We start from the raw sequence: 18,007 nt of genomic DNA, 5'->3' as shown, positions 1-18,007 counted from the left end.
TTGTATACTTCACGTTAGAGCTTCTCAGTTCATGCTGACTCACTGTGCATCCCAGGGATGCCGGGTGTGTGTCTTGAATTTAAGAAGAGAAGGGTATATTTAGGGAACACATTATTGTCTTTTACTTGTTTTCCAGAGAGCTTAGAATAGAGGTTTTTATTCAGGGGGTGTTTGCAAGTAGATATTGGCTGGGAGTCTGGTCCCGCTTGTTCTGCATTATTAGAAATATAGAAATATTTATTCCTATTGTTGTTGGAGGGTCCCTAGAAACGCTTGAAAGTAATTCTTCTATCATGTAGTGGCCTGTGGTGGGCAAAACCTCTCTCACATATAGCTTAACCTTTCTCGTGTTTAATACTACTCATGAAGAAGATTGTAATTTGTGCATTGTGCTTTTATCAGGTTGCTGTTCCCAATGCAGTTAGTGTAATTTTTCATTTCCTAACTGTCCTCGGGCAATTCTATTTAACATGCTTTCTATTTCAGAACATTCTCCTATTTAAAAAACTTCTTTTGCCTCAGGCCCAACATGCTTTTCCAGCCAGGCCACTAGTAATTTCTATCCTTGCTGGCTTCATTCACCTTCACTGTTAAAATTTTATATAGATTTCCTAGGAATGTCTTTTTTTTTTTTTTTTAATGGCAAATTCTGGGATGCCTAAGCCTTCTATTTGTTGATGTTACTTTGATTTACAGAAATGACATTTTTATTACTAAGAAGAAGACATGTCTAGTTTTTATTTTTTCTTTCAAATCTGTGTTAGATTGTAAACTAGACTTTGTTTTCATAATGAATAGAATTTTAGCTTTTCACCTGAACTTCTAAAGTTGGCCACAAAATGTGCTTGAACACTAGACAACACTAGACTAACACTAGAATAAGAGGCTGTTTCACTGATTTTTAAAAAAGGGGCTTATTCAAGTTCATTTAGTAGGTAGCAAATTCCTTTTTAAGGTGGTCTCTTAAAAGTGAGTGAAACAAATTATCTAGATTGCCATCGGAATGATCATAATTTTGGCTTGATTTTAGCTTGAGGTAAAGCAGCATTGTAAGTTGAGGCTCTTGAAGGTGATTTTGGGTCTGAATTCGGTAATAATGATATACTGTAGAGGGATTTAGGTTTATAATGAGGACAGTCTGGTAAACAGAGGCATCCAAAAGAAAGCCTTTGTTATCATTAGCCACTCGCCACTCTGCCTTATACCAAAGTATATTTTCAAATATCTAATATGAAATCAAGTTTTTTCAAGTGGTTGCAGGGAATATATTATAGAGAGAGATCTCAGTACTAAAATTTGAATTCTGACTATGATATAAATATGTATTATATATTTTTATATGTGTACATATTATATGTGTGTTTGTGTGTATAAATGACTTTTATATCATGTCTCATCTGATTCGGAATAAATGTTTTCCTGTTCGTCGTGGTGCTGATATCTGTGGAGAAACATGGCAGAAAATGGGGATTTTCTTTTCTTTGGGGATAGTCATCATAGTGTTAAAAAGGAGAAAGGAAGAGTACTTCTTTTTTTGGGTTATAGTTTGCATTTTAAATTTCATTGCTGTTCCTCTCAACTTCCATCTGTGTTGACATTTGGGAATTTTGTCGTTGCTCTTTCTCAAGTAGAGTGGAAAAGCTTAAAACAGAATTTACACTTTAAAATACAACGGAGGCTCTGTCACATCGTGATTCACTCCAGGTCTGAGTACTTTTTCTTTTTGGCCAAAAAAAAAAAATTTTTTTTCTTGTTGAACGAAATATTTCTCAAGCTTATGACACTACTCATTATTTTATATTATTAACAACCATTTGTATTAATGGAAAGCTCTGGCTGAAAATACAATGATAAATATTAAAATTTTAAGCACTTAATATTTTATAATACCAAAGAGATATTTTCATATGGATGTATTATGAATTAATTGCTATTTGTTAATGATGTTGTTTTATTTTATTTTATTTTTTAATTAAGGTTCATTTGTAACCTTGGAAATAGTAAAAATGTGGATGAACTGCAAATAGCCATGAACAGATTGGGTGCTCTTTCTTTTTTTTTTTTTTTTTCCCTTAACTTTCTAAATCCCAGTAGGTTGGCATGCATTCATTTTCTCTCCCTCCCTCTACCCCACTTCACTATCCCAACTGTGTGTGTGTGTGTGTGTGTGTGTTTGTGTGTGTATAGGAAAGAGAGAAAGGATCTCTTGGCTGAAGAACTAGTGGCCCACACCTCCGTTTAGTTACTGACAGGTTTGGCTGATTGACCTGTTTTAGTCCATTTAGACTGCTATAACAGAGCACCAAAGTGGCTTAAACAACAGGAAATGTATTTCCCACAGTTGTGGACATGAGAAGTCTCAGATTAAGGCTTTTTGGCAGATTGCAGTGTCTGGTAAAGGCACTCTTCCTGATTTGCAGATTTCTGTCTTCCCCCTGTATCCTCACTTGACAGAGAGGAGAGGGAGAAAAGGAGTAAGCTCTCTCCAATCTGTGTAAGGGCACAACCATTCATGAAGGCTCCACTGTCATCCTAATCACCTCTCAAATACCCACCCCTTCCTCTACCATCACACTGCGGTTAGGATTTCAGCATCCGAATTTTAAGAGGGATACAGGCATGGAGTGCATAAGTCCCTGAGACTATCTAGCTCTTAATGTTTGTGATGGATTTTGTGGGTAAAGTGAATTTTTAGATTTTAAACAGTGTATGTTCATGCTTGCGTGTGTGTCCTGCCACACTCTGAGACAGTACAGCAGAAACTCACTGTCATTTTCTAAGGCAGCCATGAGACTAGAGACCATTTAATAATAACTTTTAATAATGAAGGCTACATGATTGAAATTAAGGAACAGTAGATTTTGGGGGCCGTTAACTTTAAGTACTATAAAAGGCAAAAAAGGAATATTGTAAGTCTCCCACATTTTTTACCTTCAAATTGGTAAGACTGGGACTCTTAAAAGTTCCAGGGTTCATGGGGAGTGAGGCAGAGATCTGGTTATAGGCAGACATAATTCATTCATCAGGTAGCCTGGGAAGGAATAAGTAAGCTATTTTTATTTCCTCAAGTTGAAATAATTATAATGAAATTTTTTTTTGGAGAAAAATAAGATCTGAAAGGAAAGGATAGTTTAAGAGCACTTAGAGCATTTTAGTTTTCTTATGAAACATAACAATAAAAAATGGTGCTAACTCTGGACTAAACAGATACAAGTGGATATCATACCAATAATTAAGCATTCATTTTAATGTTTTTGTTAAGACCTTAAGCCATTTCTTTCCACTTTCCTCCTTGCCTTGTCATTAGAAATCTGTAGGTACATTTAACTTATAAAGAAGGAAGGGATGCAAATAATTTATATTAGATTTCTTTGTGTTTGATTTGGATGTTTCCATGTAGGAGTGATGTAGTAAAATTGGTGTATATTTTTGAATGTATTAGATAGGGAAGTATTTATTTCTTGAGTAGATGTTTAGGAAGAGTGGAGACCCTACCACATAATTTCTCTATAATCGTAATAAAAGTTAATTGCTAATTTCAGAGACATTCATTAGGTAATAGACATATCTTTATGGTAACTGAACCCTTTATTCTGTTTCCTTTCCTCCTCTTTGCTTTCCATTGGTTCCATCTCTTTTCTGTGAACTTTAGTTGATTTTCTGGCTGATCAGCTGATTAAAGGTAAAGTGATAATAGCTGATAATAGCTTAATATTGTACTGTTATATGTTATATACATTTAAATGACTATATTTGCAGGCTAATTGAAGATCATCCATTTGAGAATTTATGGACTTTCAGCGAGGGAGCGTTTTTGTTTTTAAACTGTGTCCACCTTTATGTAATGCTTACCCTTAAGAAAAGCCAACACATAGGGGCACCTGGGTGGCTCAGTGGGTTAAGGCCTCTGCCTTCGGCTCAGGTCATGATCTTAGGGTCCTGGGATCGAGCCCCACATGGTGTTCTCTACTCAGCAGGGAGTCTGCTTCTCTTCCTCTCTGCCTGCCTCTCTGCCTACTTGTGATCTCTCTCTCTCTCTCTCTCTCTCTCTCTTTCTGTGTCAAATAAATAAATAAAATCTTAAAAAAAAAAAAAGCCAACACAAGCCTGGGTGGCTCAGTTGTGTCTGCCTTTGGCTCAGGTCATGATCCTAGGATCCTGGGACTGAATTCAGCATCTGGCTCCCTCTCCCTCTGCCCCTACCCTCTGCTTGTTCATATACACTCCCCCTCTCTCAAATAAATAAAGAAAATCCTAAAGAAAAAAAAAAGCCAACGCAATACCAAAAAACCCCAAAACAAAACAATCATGATCTACACTATTGTTGTTATATTTTGGAGACCATCTAAGTTTTGATTACTCTTTTCCTAGTAAACATACTAGACTGAGCTATAAGGAAGGGAAATTTCTGCAGTAACAAACCAAAGGCCCCAAGATAAGGCCTGGAATTGAAAATAGGCAGTATGAGATAACTAAAGCCATTATGAAATTTTGCTTTCTCTCCCTAACTATGCAAGTAGCCAGTAGTGCCTCTGGATCACCTGTGATAAATTCTGTTAAACTACAGATCAGGAGGCTTGGGTAGGGGCTTGCAAATTTGCATTTTGAACAAGTTCACAGGTGATGCTGCTGGACCACACTTTGAATGGCAAGGTCAAAGAGTGTATGAAGTTGTTGATGTCATTTGCTGACCACTTCCCCTCCAAGTTGTTAATTTTTCTTTTCTTTTCTCTTTTTGCCTTAATTGCTCCAACATATTTACCTATGTTTTCAATGAAATCATAGTCTTTCATTTCTTACAAGAATCCAAAGTTTTCTTTTTTTCCTTTTATTTTTCCTGTGGTGCTAGTAATGCATAAAAATACATTGCTGCCAGATCCTTACAGATCTTTCAGTTAAAGTTGATTGTGTGCTTTTATCTCTATTCTATAATTAAGGAGCCTGTGTTGTTGCCACTTAGAGTAATTCATCCTCGATGGTGGAATTTCTCTCTATAAGGGTTTAAACTCACCCCCATAATGTTTACAGTGTGCTAAAATATCTCATATTAAAACCAACAGAGATATTTTAGTGATCATTCCTGTGGAAATAGCATTACTTCAGCTCACATTCCTGATATCTTTCAGAGTTTTTTGTGTGTGGAACAGAATGAACATTTCGGGTTTTCATCACAAATGAATCATGATTCAGACTTTCAATTAGAAAAACATTTATTTTTCCACCTGACTTTTCTTAAAAATTATCCAGTATAATCTTGGTTGTATATGTATTCAAAATAATCTATGCCCACAAATTCAGAGAAGGAAATGTTTGTGTTATAATCTGCTGGGGAAAATTAATGCAAGAAAATATATCTTAGCAAACTGCTCTGTAGAAGTGGTTATCTAGTGGGAGTTTTGTACTACAAAGGGAAGACTGAAATAAGTAAACTGTTACATTGTTAATATTATTTAGGATCACATTTTCTTGGAGCTAAGAAAAAAATTCAGGTGTGAGTTAGACAAAAATGGAAAAGTATAGCTTAAATAAAAGCACTGTAATAGATAATGGTTAATTTTAATTTTAATTGTTTATTATGGGCTATACAATGGTATTCTTGAAATTTAGAAAAAGCCTTGCCTGACTTACATAAAGTTTAAGAGGTGTTTATGTTTAAAAAATGAAAATAAGAAAACTAGCACAAATATATTCCAAAGGAGTAGAATATATGAGTCAGTCCTCAAGGGATGACAAGGCAAGGTAAAATTGCCTTAACCCATATGGGAAGCCTAATGGAAAAGATTCAAGTCAGTAATGAAAATACTCTCAATAAAATCAAGTTAGCTAGAGAACCAGTGTGATCACATTATTGTGTTGCCTAAGTTTATGGATAGATTAAACTATTTTTCTATCAAGAAGAGTTAGTTTCTTAGATCCAAACTCTCCTGAAATAGGCATTAATTCACTCAGTATTTACCAGGTTGTATGTTAGGTTCTTGAACGTGTGTCTTTATCTTTTTTTCTTGAGTAATTATTGCCTAATGGGAAGTACTAAGAATAATCCAGTGATAGATGCCAATATACCAAACTTTCCTGATAACCAAGATGTAAATAAATTCCTAGTTCTGGAAGACACATACCCAGAAGTTTTTTCTGAGCTTCATGAAATATTTTATTTAAAATACAGAAACTGGCTGATTGGTACATTGACAATATGTGTGTTTTGCAGTATCATTTGGTCTGTGTTCTAATCCCAGTCCCCTGACTTATTAGTTAAGTGACTCATGGGCAAGTTATTTAATGTCCCTAACCCTTAAGTTTTGAATCTATAACATGAGGATAATGATAGTAGGTTTGCTGAGATTTAGTGAGGATTAAATGAAATAATCCGTGTAAAGACTGACAAGAGGTAATAGTGCTCAGTAAGTATTATTGATAGTGATAAGGAGATATAGGTGGTAAGGTGATCTTAGGAATTACATTCCAGGGCATACAATTTTTATGATGCTATAAGCTGATGAAGGTAACAAAGACATAATACATAATCACCCCCAATCCCTAAACGTTAAAATTTTTCTGTAGATTTCTTTCCTTAAGGGATTGCAGTTACTACCATAGCTTTAAATCAGGGCTTTCCAACCTATGGAGAAAGATCAGTCTATTATATATTTTTAAATATATATATAATCTAATAGAGACATACTTTTATAAAATTCAACAAAAGTATTAGAAAAAAATAAATTTAAAAGAAAAGCCCTAGTTTTTATTACAATAAAATATATAAAAATACTTTGTACAGTTGCTATAAAAGTTTCCAGATGCTTATTCTCATATTCTCTACCTATCTCATTATGGACCAGTGATCATAGTTGGCAGCTCAGCATTGGTCCATGCATCACATGTTTGAGTAGTACTGCTTAAATATATATCCTGATTTACTTCAAAATTTATATCTATACCCAAATCTTTTCTCTGGTCTTTAGATGCATATTTGGTGAAGACCATCTCTCTCTTTTAAGTAAATGGTACCATGTATCTACTCAGTAGAAATCTACCATTATTGATTCCTTTCTTTCCTCTCTCCCCCTTCTCCTACCAGTTCACCTCTATCCTATTGAATCTTACCCTTGTTTTAATTTCTAGTGTTAACACTCTAGTCCAACCCACCATCATGTCTGATCCAGTTTGGAACTTGACTTCCTGTTTCTACTCATCACCGCTTACCCTTATGTTTACTAGAATGATTTTTTATTTTTTTGGAAATAGTCTGTTTATAACCTTTTAATGCCTTTATGTTTTAATTCTAGTCTCCTTGGCCTAATGGTATGTAATAATTACATCTTCAAAGGGTTAGGAGGAAATTCCAGCATTCTAGGTAGGTGATTATAGTAGTTTAGATTGAGGTGGTGGTTGTGTAAATGGAAAAAAAAATACTGATTCAAAATATTTCTTAAGTATTAAAATCAATATGAATAAGCCAGAGGTATAGAGACAATTTTTGCTTCTATAGAGAATAGAATACTATTCTTAAGATTTACCTGTATGCCTGTCAGTTCCTTCAGGCCCATAACTGAGTCAGATCCTAGGCTTTCACAATGACGTTAGCATTTTAGGTAGAAAGCTAATCTGTGTTAACAGCAACCTGGAGATAGTGTACTGAGTTGAATTCTAAGAAAAGTAGACTAAGGAGGATGGAACATACTAATATGAGTATTCATAATATTCATTTTCTAATTCTGAATATTCTAATATTCAGATTGAGCCAGATTTATCCATATTGAGTGTTCTTAACAAGAATCTGGATTTAATTTAATGACTCCAACAGTTTGCTTGCTTATTTGACTGGAACTTGAGCTGAACAACAGGTAACATTTAATGAAGTTGAGATGCCTGAACATTCCTAGGCTGTGAAGAGGAAGAGAGGCTTGGGAAGATGGGAATGGGAGAATAGGTTTATCATGTACAGCTTTATCTACCATGTCACTCTGTCCTTCATGAAGTCACACCTTTGATTTATAATTTTAAAATGTAATGGTGAGAGGAGCAGACCTTTGCAGAAGTAGCTACAGGCTTGGAAATGCTATTGAGATACGTTGCCTTTGAACTGAACTCATTGATTTTAGTGGGGGTTATGGGATCTGGTAGCAAAACACTTGATTAGGTAATTGTAATTGCTGTAATAGTCTTCAAGTGTAGAGTGGCAATCATTGTTTTGAAATGTAAGGTTGTGTGGTATGAGTAATAGATCACAGTGTCCTTTGGAATATGATATATTGGTAGATTACCAAATTTTTACCTGATCTATAAAACTGGGGAAATTCTATGTACGTTGAGTAGAAACTTGACTTGTGTTAACTGAAATAGGGAGAACTGCTTCTCTTGCAGTCATTTGATTAAAGGAGAGGCTGATTTCCCTTGAGAAAGGACATAAAATACCACCATGCATATGTTTTAAATCTTTCAAGCCTTTCCCAAGGAGACCTGCTGTTTACCAAGAAGAAGCCCAGACTTTTGAGAATTTATAAAAACAGAATCTGGAGTGATCCTAAGGCTGTAAATGCCACAGTGGCATATCAGTTAGACTTGAAGCTTCTGTAGGTCACTTGATCTTCGTCACTATGGGTCCAAGTGGCTGGGCAGACTGATGCTGTAGTTAATTTCCAGTGTCCTGAGTGCATAGTAGTAACAGACTTGGAAATTGACAGTTTTCACACTGACTTCTTGTGGAATGAGGACTCTTTAGGAAGGATCAAGTGGAAGCCTCTAGAACTGCCCCTCATTAACAAAAAAGAAAAATCCTAAGCAGTATTACATCCTTGGAAATATTGTTGCAAGTGTGGCCACTCTCAGAGACTTGAACAATATAACAAAGATACAAGATTCATATAACATTCCCTTTTGATTTGCTGATTTGATGGATGATCTCAAAGAACAACTGTGGACTAAATAAAGTAAACCTAATTGGTGTGACTCCAGTTGCTTTGCTTTCTAAAATATAGTGTCAGTACAGTCCTTGGTACCTGGTATGCAGCAATTGATCTGGTGATTTTTTTTTTCCCTCTATGCCAATTAGTAAGGATAGTCAGAGACAGATGGCCTTCAGTTTGCAGGGAGAGCTGAAAAACCTTCATATTTTTAGAATAGGGCACTGATATTGTTCTTGATCTCTGTCGTAATATGGTCCATAGTGATCTTCTGATGGTTAATTTTATTTGTCAACTTAACTAGACCACAGGATTCCCATATATTCATCTAAATATTACTCTAAAGGTGTCTGTAAGGGGAATTCTAGATGAAATTAACATTTGAATTAGTAGACTGAGTAAAGCTGACTGCCGTCCCCAATGTGAGTGGGCCAAGTCCTGTATAGAACAAAAAGACATGGAGTAAGGGAGAACTCTTTCTCTCTGCCTGTCTTTGAGCTGAAACGTAGGGCTTCTCCTGTTTTTGTATTTGAACTTGGACCAGAACTTACATCATGAGCTCTCTGGTTCTCAAGCCTTTGAGCTCTGTTTGGAACTATGCCATCAGCTCTTTTGGTTCTCAGGCCTTCGGACTTCAATTGGAAGCACTAAACCATTGGCCCTCCTGGTTCTCTAGCTTGTCCACTGCAGATCTTGTGGCTTCTCAGTCTCTATACCACATGAATCAATATCCTATGATAAATCTCTTTAATAAATACTTATATATCTCCTCCTGGTTCTGTATCTCTGAAGAACCCAGACTAATACAGATTTTAATCATTTAGATATCTAGAAAACACCACCCTGGGCCACTTACAGTAAAGGCATCATACTTTTTAAATATGATTAGTAGGGAGTAGCGAGCAGGCTAGATGCCTTAGGGTAGTACTCACATAGGCCACATGGTAGATGAGAAACTCCGTGCTTTAAACTGGTAACCCTGCAAAATTTAACTTAATACAGTGTTCAAATATTGGTTCAACACTTCTGAGTCTATAAAGTTTTTTTCCTTTCCCCAAATGACTGGTGTTAATTAAATACAGAAAAGATAAAGAATTCCACATTCATTTGAACTTCGAATAGGGATTTTTTTTATTGTTAACTGGGAAATAAATTTCTGGAATTTAGTGTATTTATTTTACACATGCACACACTCATATAAAAATCAATGTCATCTTTAAAAATAAAATTCTATTATTGAATGATTTCTATGGAAAAATAAGTTAAATTGGAAAGCTTTAGGAATAAACTAGAGTTTCCAACCTCAAAGTTTTCTTGTTTTTATTATTTTATTTATTTGAGAGAGAGAGACAATGTGCAGAGGGAGAAGCGGACACCCTGCTGAGCAGAGAGCCCAGCTGAGCCACCCATGCACCCCACCATCCTCAGGGTTTTTTTGTTTTGTTTTGTTTTGTTTTGTTTTAATTGATTATACCTAATACTTTTAAACAAATGACAGATGACTAGGTAAGAAAGGCAAATTTGTCCAATTCCCACCCTTTGTTCATGTAAAGGAGCAGAATTCATTTCAGCAATTTATTTAGTGTCTACTATTGGCTAGGTACAATTACAGGCATTGGAATATGAGTGAATAAAACAGACTAAAATCTGTACATTTGAGAAGCTTACTTTACAGAAGCAGGAGACTGGGTGATATGCAGTAAATATAGTAAATATTGGATGATAAATGCTATGGCAAAAAGAAAACATAGAAAAGAAGAAATAACACAGTAATGGGATAGCAGTTTTAAATAGGCTTTTTTTTTTTTTTTTTTTTTAAGGTGGGTACTGTTGAGCATATGGCACTTGTGCAAATGTGAAGGGGAATTACTTATGTAGATATTGGGTGGAAGAAAGTTCCAGACAGAACAGTCCTTAGGGGTTTGCCTGAAGTATTTAGGAAATCTGTTTGGGACATAGTAAGCTAGGAACAGAGCAGTAAGAAATGGCATAGAAAGATAAATTGAGTAAGGCTCAGTTATGCAAGTACTCATAAATTACTGTAAAGATTGGTTGGTTCTTACTGTGGCTGAGATAGGGAGCCACTGGAGAGTTTTGACCAGAGAAATGACATGATTTTATGGTTAAAATGATTACTGTATTAGGGTTCTTCAGGGAAATAGACTAGTACTCTCTCTCTTTAAGCCAACAAATAAACACAAGTTTATTAAGTGGAATTTGCTTATGTGACTATGTGTACTGAAAAGTCCCAGGATCTGCTGTGTGCAAGCTGGAGGCCCAGGAAAGCCAGTGTCACAGTTCCAGTGACAGTCCAAAGGCCTAAAACCAGGAGAATCGATGGTATAAATTTCAGTCTGACTCTGAAGGCCTGAGAACCGCAAGTACAGATGTTATAAATCCTAGTTTGAGAGTAGGAGAAGGTGTTGCAGAGAGATTTTGTTACTTCCTCACCTTTTTTTTCTGTTCAGGACTGAAGTGGATTGGGTGATTCCCACTCACTTTGAGGAGAGCAATCTTGTTTACTCAGTCTACTGGTTCAAATCCTAATCTCTGGAAAGATTTTCGCAGACATACCCAGAAATAATGTTCAGTCAGACATCTGGGTAATAGGTTTTAGGAAATGGAGAATAGATTTCAGGAGACAAGGATGTGAGAGGGAAGACTATTACATAATGTAGGTGAGAAAGACAATGGTGGTTTGGACTAGTAGCTTAGCAGTGGAGGTATTAGAGTGTGATTGGATTATGGATCTGTTATGAAATTTGAATCAAAAGGACCTCCTGGGGACGCCTGGGCTGCCTTCGACTCAGGTCATGATCTCAGGGTCCTGGGATCCAGCCCCACATCAGGCTCTCTGCTCAGCAGGGAGCCTGCTTCCCCCTCTCTCTCTGCCTGACTCTGCCTACTTGTGATCTCTCTCTCTGTCAAATAAATGAATAAAATTAAAAAAAAAAAGGACCTCCTGATGGATTCGATATGAGAAAAAGAAAGGAATCAAGGATAACTCTAAGGTTTTTGTTATGAATAAGAGGAAAGAATTTAATAAAGTGATTACATTTATTTATCATTTTTATAGTTGAATGTGGGATTTTGCTCATTTTAGAAGGAAATGGGCTTGCTGTATATATTTGCCTGATATAAAAGATACTATATTGTTGTCTAATGTCATTTGTGAGTGTTAATTATCTCCATTAATAGTAGGCTTCTATTTCATTTTACTTACTGACCTGGGTTCATGCAGTTCTCATGCATTCTATATATTCACTGATTTAACAGCTATATTTCAATGTAAGTATGAGGCTTTGTGTTAGGTCTGGGCTACAACAATAAAGACCAAGTAGACAGCTATCTTCATGGTGTTACAATCAATATGTCTAAAGGTTTTTTTTTGTTTGCTATTGCTTTGTTTTGTTTTTCCCATTATTTCCTGTAGGATTGGATACAGAAATTAATCTTTATTCAAAATTTATAAAATGTTATAAAAAGTTAAATAAAATGTTATAAAAGGGTTTCAGCATTTTTTCAGGGCTTCCATAGGAAATAAATGTCAATCAAAGCAGTATAATCTAAGGCTGATTTATTTATAAAGTGAATATTTATAAAGATATGGTAGTAGGAAACCTAAGTGGATAACGCAGTGACCAAGGGCTTAGCCGACTTGCTCCCGTGGGTAGTCTGAGGGAATAAGTGAAGGGGAACTTAATACAATCTAGAAGGAGACATGGTGAGCTCAATGGCATGGAGGGAGCTGGGAGTATATGTATCCTGATATCACACCCCCCACCCCGACCCCTACTCTTCTTTCTTCCTGGATCTCCCTAGTGGCCAAACCCTATTGGCTGCCAGAAATCTGTTAATATGGTCCATATAGGTCATGATATTGATAAAGAGAACAGTGGACAGAATAATAGAAAAATAGAAAATAGGTCTGGAGGAGCCAATGAAAGATGTCTGGACAGTTTGCCCCTTTTGCCTCTCAGCCTATACTCTTAACCTTTTTCAAGGTGAAATGTTTTGTGATCCTGAGGTAGACAGTGCACAAAGTATCATCATCTACGCTACCATCTGTGATGTCAGACTCGTCCAACCCTCACTGAAATAGAAGGCATTGGCTAGTATTCTTTATATAAGATAACACAGAGGAAAAAAAAATAGAGAAAAAAATGACTGAGTACTATAAAACATAATTGCTATAGGCCATTTTAATCATCTTCCACCTTAGCTGGATGGGGTTCTTTGCAAGGTGAAACTTTATGGGGAACGCTTTCAAGGTTCATTTCCACAGGATCTGAGTCCTTGGTAGTTTTGTTTTTATTGGGTTACACCTTATTGGGACTGTGGGGCATCCCAGTATATCTCCTGATTTTAACATAGTCCTTTTGGCCTCCATTGTGAAACTACAACATCTTCCTCCTTGTCTTCCCATGGTTCAATGACAAATGGAGTGCAAGATGGCTAGAGAGTAGTCTTAGCTTTCCGTTAATCAAAAATGTGACCATATTTCTTGTTGGAAGAATTCCTCTTCATTGGGAACTGGGACGCCACATGCACCAAGCCTAAAGTTGGTGTGAAGCAAAATTTTTCCTGTATCTGTTATCAGATATGATAATGAGAGGGGCTACACCCACATCTTCCATTTGGTTCATGGACCTATATTCTGTTTATGGACAGATATTGCTGTACATTGGCTGCTAGTTTGAAACATACACTGAGTCTCCTAGGACAGTAGCTCAACCTCTCAGACTATTGCCTATCAAATGTAATAATTGAGCCTTCAGCAGGCCATTCTGCTATTTTATAAAGCCAGCTATTTCTAGATGATAGAGCATATTGTAATACCAGTGAATTGCCCAAGAATTAGCTCATTATCTATATTATATATCCTGTTGTCAGAAGCACTGTTGTTTCATAACATGATAACTGATAAAGTATAAGATAAATCCCTGAACAGTAATGCTGGTAGAAGAATCAAAGACAGAGCTCTACCCAGAATATATTTATCCTTTTAAGGACAAAATACTGCTCCTCCTTGAGTTCCTCCTTGCTGTGATAGGTCCAGTGTAATCAATCCACTACCAAGTAGTTGATCAGCCCAGAAAATGGTAATATTCCTGGGTTTTCTTGGGGACAGCCTGCTCTTTCACTGGCTGCATACTTGGCAGAGATAGTAGCCAGATTAGACTTGGTGAAGGTGGAAGACCACCCTAGCCACTTTGTATGTGAACATGGGTGGCATAGGCTGAGGAGAATGGTTGACTGGCAACTGATGTCATCATACTCTGTACTTATTCCTAGAAGTCAATCAACATACTTGTCTGTCACTGATTCTTAAATTTGTTTCCAAATTCTGCCTTGCTGGCTAGACCTTGTAGTTACTAGCCTATAAGTTAGTGTCAGACGGCATTTCCAGTCACTTCTCATTCCATTCAAAGTAGAAAACCAGATGTATAGCCTGGTTTTGCTCTCTGGGAAGGTTCCTGCTGAATGGAATTATAGTATACTCCTAACTTACACAGATGCATTCATTATCCAAGCTCAAGCTTTTTCCTTCTGTTTCTTGGCTGTTGGGATCTTATCCTCAGGTCAGATATGCAGGTTGAGGGAGAGGCAACAATGTAGTAGGAACAAGTGCTTTCGGAGTCAGAGCCTCTTGTTTTGTGTGGTTTAGTTTACTTGTAGAAACCGCTTCCATTTTGAAATGGAATTCCATTCTGCAGTCCATAATGGAAGGTTTGGTGAATCTGATAATACCTAGTTCAACATGGACAATTCAAATCTCATAGTCACTTGATGTTAATGAGGAGGCCGGGAGCTGCTTTTCAAATTGAGAGCAGTTGCCTGCAAAGAATGGCATGAGTTCCCTTTGATGTAAACCACATATATTATTCTTGAGGTGAGAGGGCAAATTTGAAAAGGTTAGACCGTGAATTTGGAGGGGCAAAGGGAAAATCCCTGGTATACTTTGAACTCTTTGAAGAATTCCTAATCTTTTTAATGGTAAATATTTAATCAGCTCTTCTGTTACTATATATATCCTTTTGTATAGGAGGGCATCAGTAATAATTTGATTTGATATTAGAATTTAGACTTAAGTTCATAGTAGTGCTTTTCTAATTGTGCCTTTTTTTTTTCTTTGCCAGAGACACTTACTTCTTTTTCTTTCCTTTCCCTGCCACCCCCCGCCCCCATGGCCAAGTAATAATTAGGGTGTATTTCAGATGTACATTCTGTTGCAATATATAGTCAAACTAAACATGTCATCTCCAGACTAGATTGGTGATTTACTGCTAGCCAGATTTACTGTTTCTAGTTTCCTTCCTGTTCAGACCTGCCTGTTTCTGCTATTTAGAGGAAAAATTGGATGAGGTGGTTTCATATTATTTTCATTATGCATCTATATTGAAGTAGGTCTATAGCCAGGGTAATTAGAAAGCATAAAACTGGAATAAATCAATTTCTCTAGCATTATGGTAGTTCTTCCTTATCCCTACCTATAGAGTTCCTACTTCATTAGCACTAAATTTTTGTATTTTTTTTTTACAAAGTTCAAATCACTTTCAACACATTTAGCTATCTTTAGGATGACAGATGTTTTCATTTCTTTAATATATGTATGTATGTATGTGTGTGTGTGTGTGTGTGTGTGTGTATGTGTATATATATATAGCAGATTCTTGCTCAGTGAGACCTTTTAAATTCGGAAAGTTTTCATATTATCCTTTTTTTCTCCCTCAGTACTATATCTTTTGGTTCATTTTCAGTGTTTTATGTTTATGACTTAACAACCAATCTGTACACAAAATAGGTACTGCCAAGTAACTAATTTTTACTGGTAGCTCTATAGTAATTGGGAGGTTAATCAATAATTCAACTATATAATTAGCTTATATGATTCTAAATAATCATAATATGAGCATCTTTAAAAATAATCTTTTTCTTGACAATTCTGGCTAGGTGTCAGTTTTAGTGAAAAAAGGCTACATTTAAGAATCTGTTACTTTGGAGGCCATCAGGACAGGCTGGAATTATGAGAAACCAAATGTCACTTCAATTTATTCAGCATGCATTTATCTTCCAAAAGAAGCTTAAAAATATACTGCCTACTTTTTTTCCAATTTTTGCTGAGAGTCTTACTTTATAATGACATTCATATTCTCTTTTGTATTTTAGCTTGAAAATTGTTGTTAAAATTTCTTATCATAGGAAGAATTGCGTTGATGTGTTTGGCATTATATTATGTGGTGATTGCTCAATGGCAGGGGATTAAAAATTACTTATTTACAAACATTTAAGTATAGAAAGTTAACATGTCTGAATTGATAATACTTCATAAAAAGTAGTTTGTTGTTCTGGAAATGCTTGATCAAGTTCCCAACTATTGGCTTAAAGATCCTCTAACACTCAAACACATGATTATTGATTTATTTTCTGTTCTCATGATAGATTAGTAATCTGTGATTTTTGTTTTCAAATAAAGATATGATCTGTTAGCCTCTTTTCCGTAGATGTAACACATATTGCATCAAGGGAAGAGAATGTAGGACATTTACAGGATTCCTGTTTGAACAGAATTTTGCCTAGGAGTTAAAAAGGTTTACATTTTCATTAAAAAAATACCAAGTATCTAGTCCATTGAACTGCCTTAATTTGGTCATTTGATTGAGTTGGATATCACCATTGGCATTATTTCAGCCTTAGGGGAAAGAGGAGAAGGGACCAGAAACCCCTCACTAATAACCCTTTTCTCTTGTCACCGCTCACTTAAGTCACCGAAGTAAGCCCACATGTCTTCACTGGGCAACATCACTTTGTTTGGTGCCCAAGAGTAACTGCAAATAATACTGGGGAGCCCTACCAAAGAATTTTTCTTGAATACTCTGGGAAGTATTGCTGGGGCATTTGGAGTAATCCCTCTGTTGGTACAGACTCGAAACACGATTCATATAAAGCCCAGGGTTGCTTAGCAACTTCTATATATAACCCGTTGAGTGATCTCTGCCTCTTCTTGTCCAGAACTGAACATTTCTTTGTTTTTAAAAAGAAACTAAAGTCCTACTTTAGAGATGGTATATTTCTCATATGTAATCTCAATTCTGATGTGTCTCAGGAGAGTCTCAAAGACATTTTTAGTACCAAAAAATAACCTGAAGGGGGGATATATTGTTAGAGACTATTACTCTGAGAGGAGAAATATGATCTTATGGAAAAGAATGTATTTGGATTTTACCTAAATTGAGACATTGAGTAACACTGGGTTGTTGATATGTTTCATCTTACTCTTTTAAAGAGGAAAAAAAAAAAAATCTTCTTGCTTATCAGGTTTAGTAACCTTATTTAAGAAGCTATTTACTGGGACACCTTAAAGCCTCTCTTATGGCTCGAGTCATGATCTTGGGGTCCTGGGATTGAGCCCCACACCGAGCCCCACATTGGGCTCTCTGCTCAGCAAGGAGCCTGCTTCCTCCTCTCTCTCTGCCTACTTCTCTGCCTACTTGTAATTTCTCTCTGTCAAATAAATAAACAAAATCTTTAAAAAAAAAAAAAAGCTATCTACCTACCCATCGGTAAGCATTTAAAACAGATTGATGTGCATAGTAGTGATGTGGAAAAGTTTTGTTTATAAGGCTATTTTTGGGCTTCAGTCTCCAGAAATCATGTCTAGTAGCAGGCATTGTGGCAAGCACCTCAAAAATCTTGATTGTGATAAGCATCCCAGTCGATTTGGATGTAGAAGGGACAGCACTTAAAGAAACACATGTTTTGGGAATTTTATGTAAGTTAAAATGCATTCATTGGCTTTTGTGATATAAATATCTAAAATTGGTATTAGTATTTGGGTATGAAGATATTTTCTTGTTTTTCATGTTTTAAATTTGTATTTTTTACTTTCAGAAAAATTAATTTTTGCTTCTGATGAATGAGATTCCACACCCCCCCCCCCCGGGGCGGGGGAGACACCACATTTTTATGTATACACATTAAAGCACTATTTGCTAACCTAAGCGGTTTGGGATTCTGTAGAGGTGCTGTGGAAACTGGACATCAAACTTTGGAATGCCTATTTTGTAGTTGGTTGAGACTGTTAGATTTTTTTTTTCCTTCCT

The 18,007-nt window shown here is 36.1% G+C and overlaps 1 protein-coding gene across 1 annotated transcript in view; it reads left to right on the top strand.

Moving 5' to 3' along the window:
- The window catches only part of GBE1 (1,4-alpha-glucan branching enzyme 1), a 270,697-nt gene that overhangs the window by 14,392 nt on the left and 238,298 nt on the right, over nt 1–18,007 (top strand). The gene's annotated exons all lie outside the window — the stretch shown is intronic.

Source organism: Mustela putorius, unplaced genomic scaffold (genome assembly GCF_011764305.1).
Source record: "Mustela putorius furo isolate JIRA1106 unplaced genomic scaffold, ASM1176430v1.1 tig00003834_pilon_pilon_pilon, whole genome shotgun sequence".
NCBI classification, from domain to species: domain Eukaryota; kingdom Metazoa; phylum Chordata; class Mammalia; order Carnivora; family Mustelidae; genus Mustela; species Mustela putorius.
Note: the sequence above shows the minus strand (reverse complement) of the source record. Positions and strands in the feature narration are given on the sequence as shown.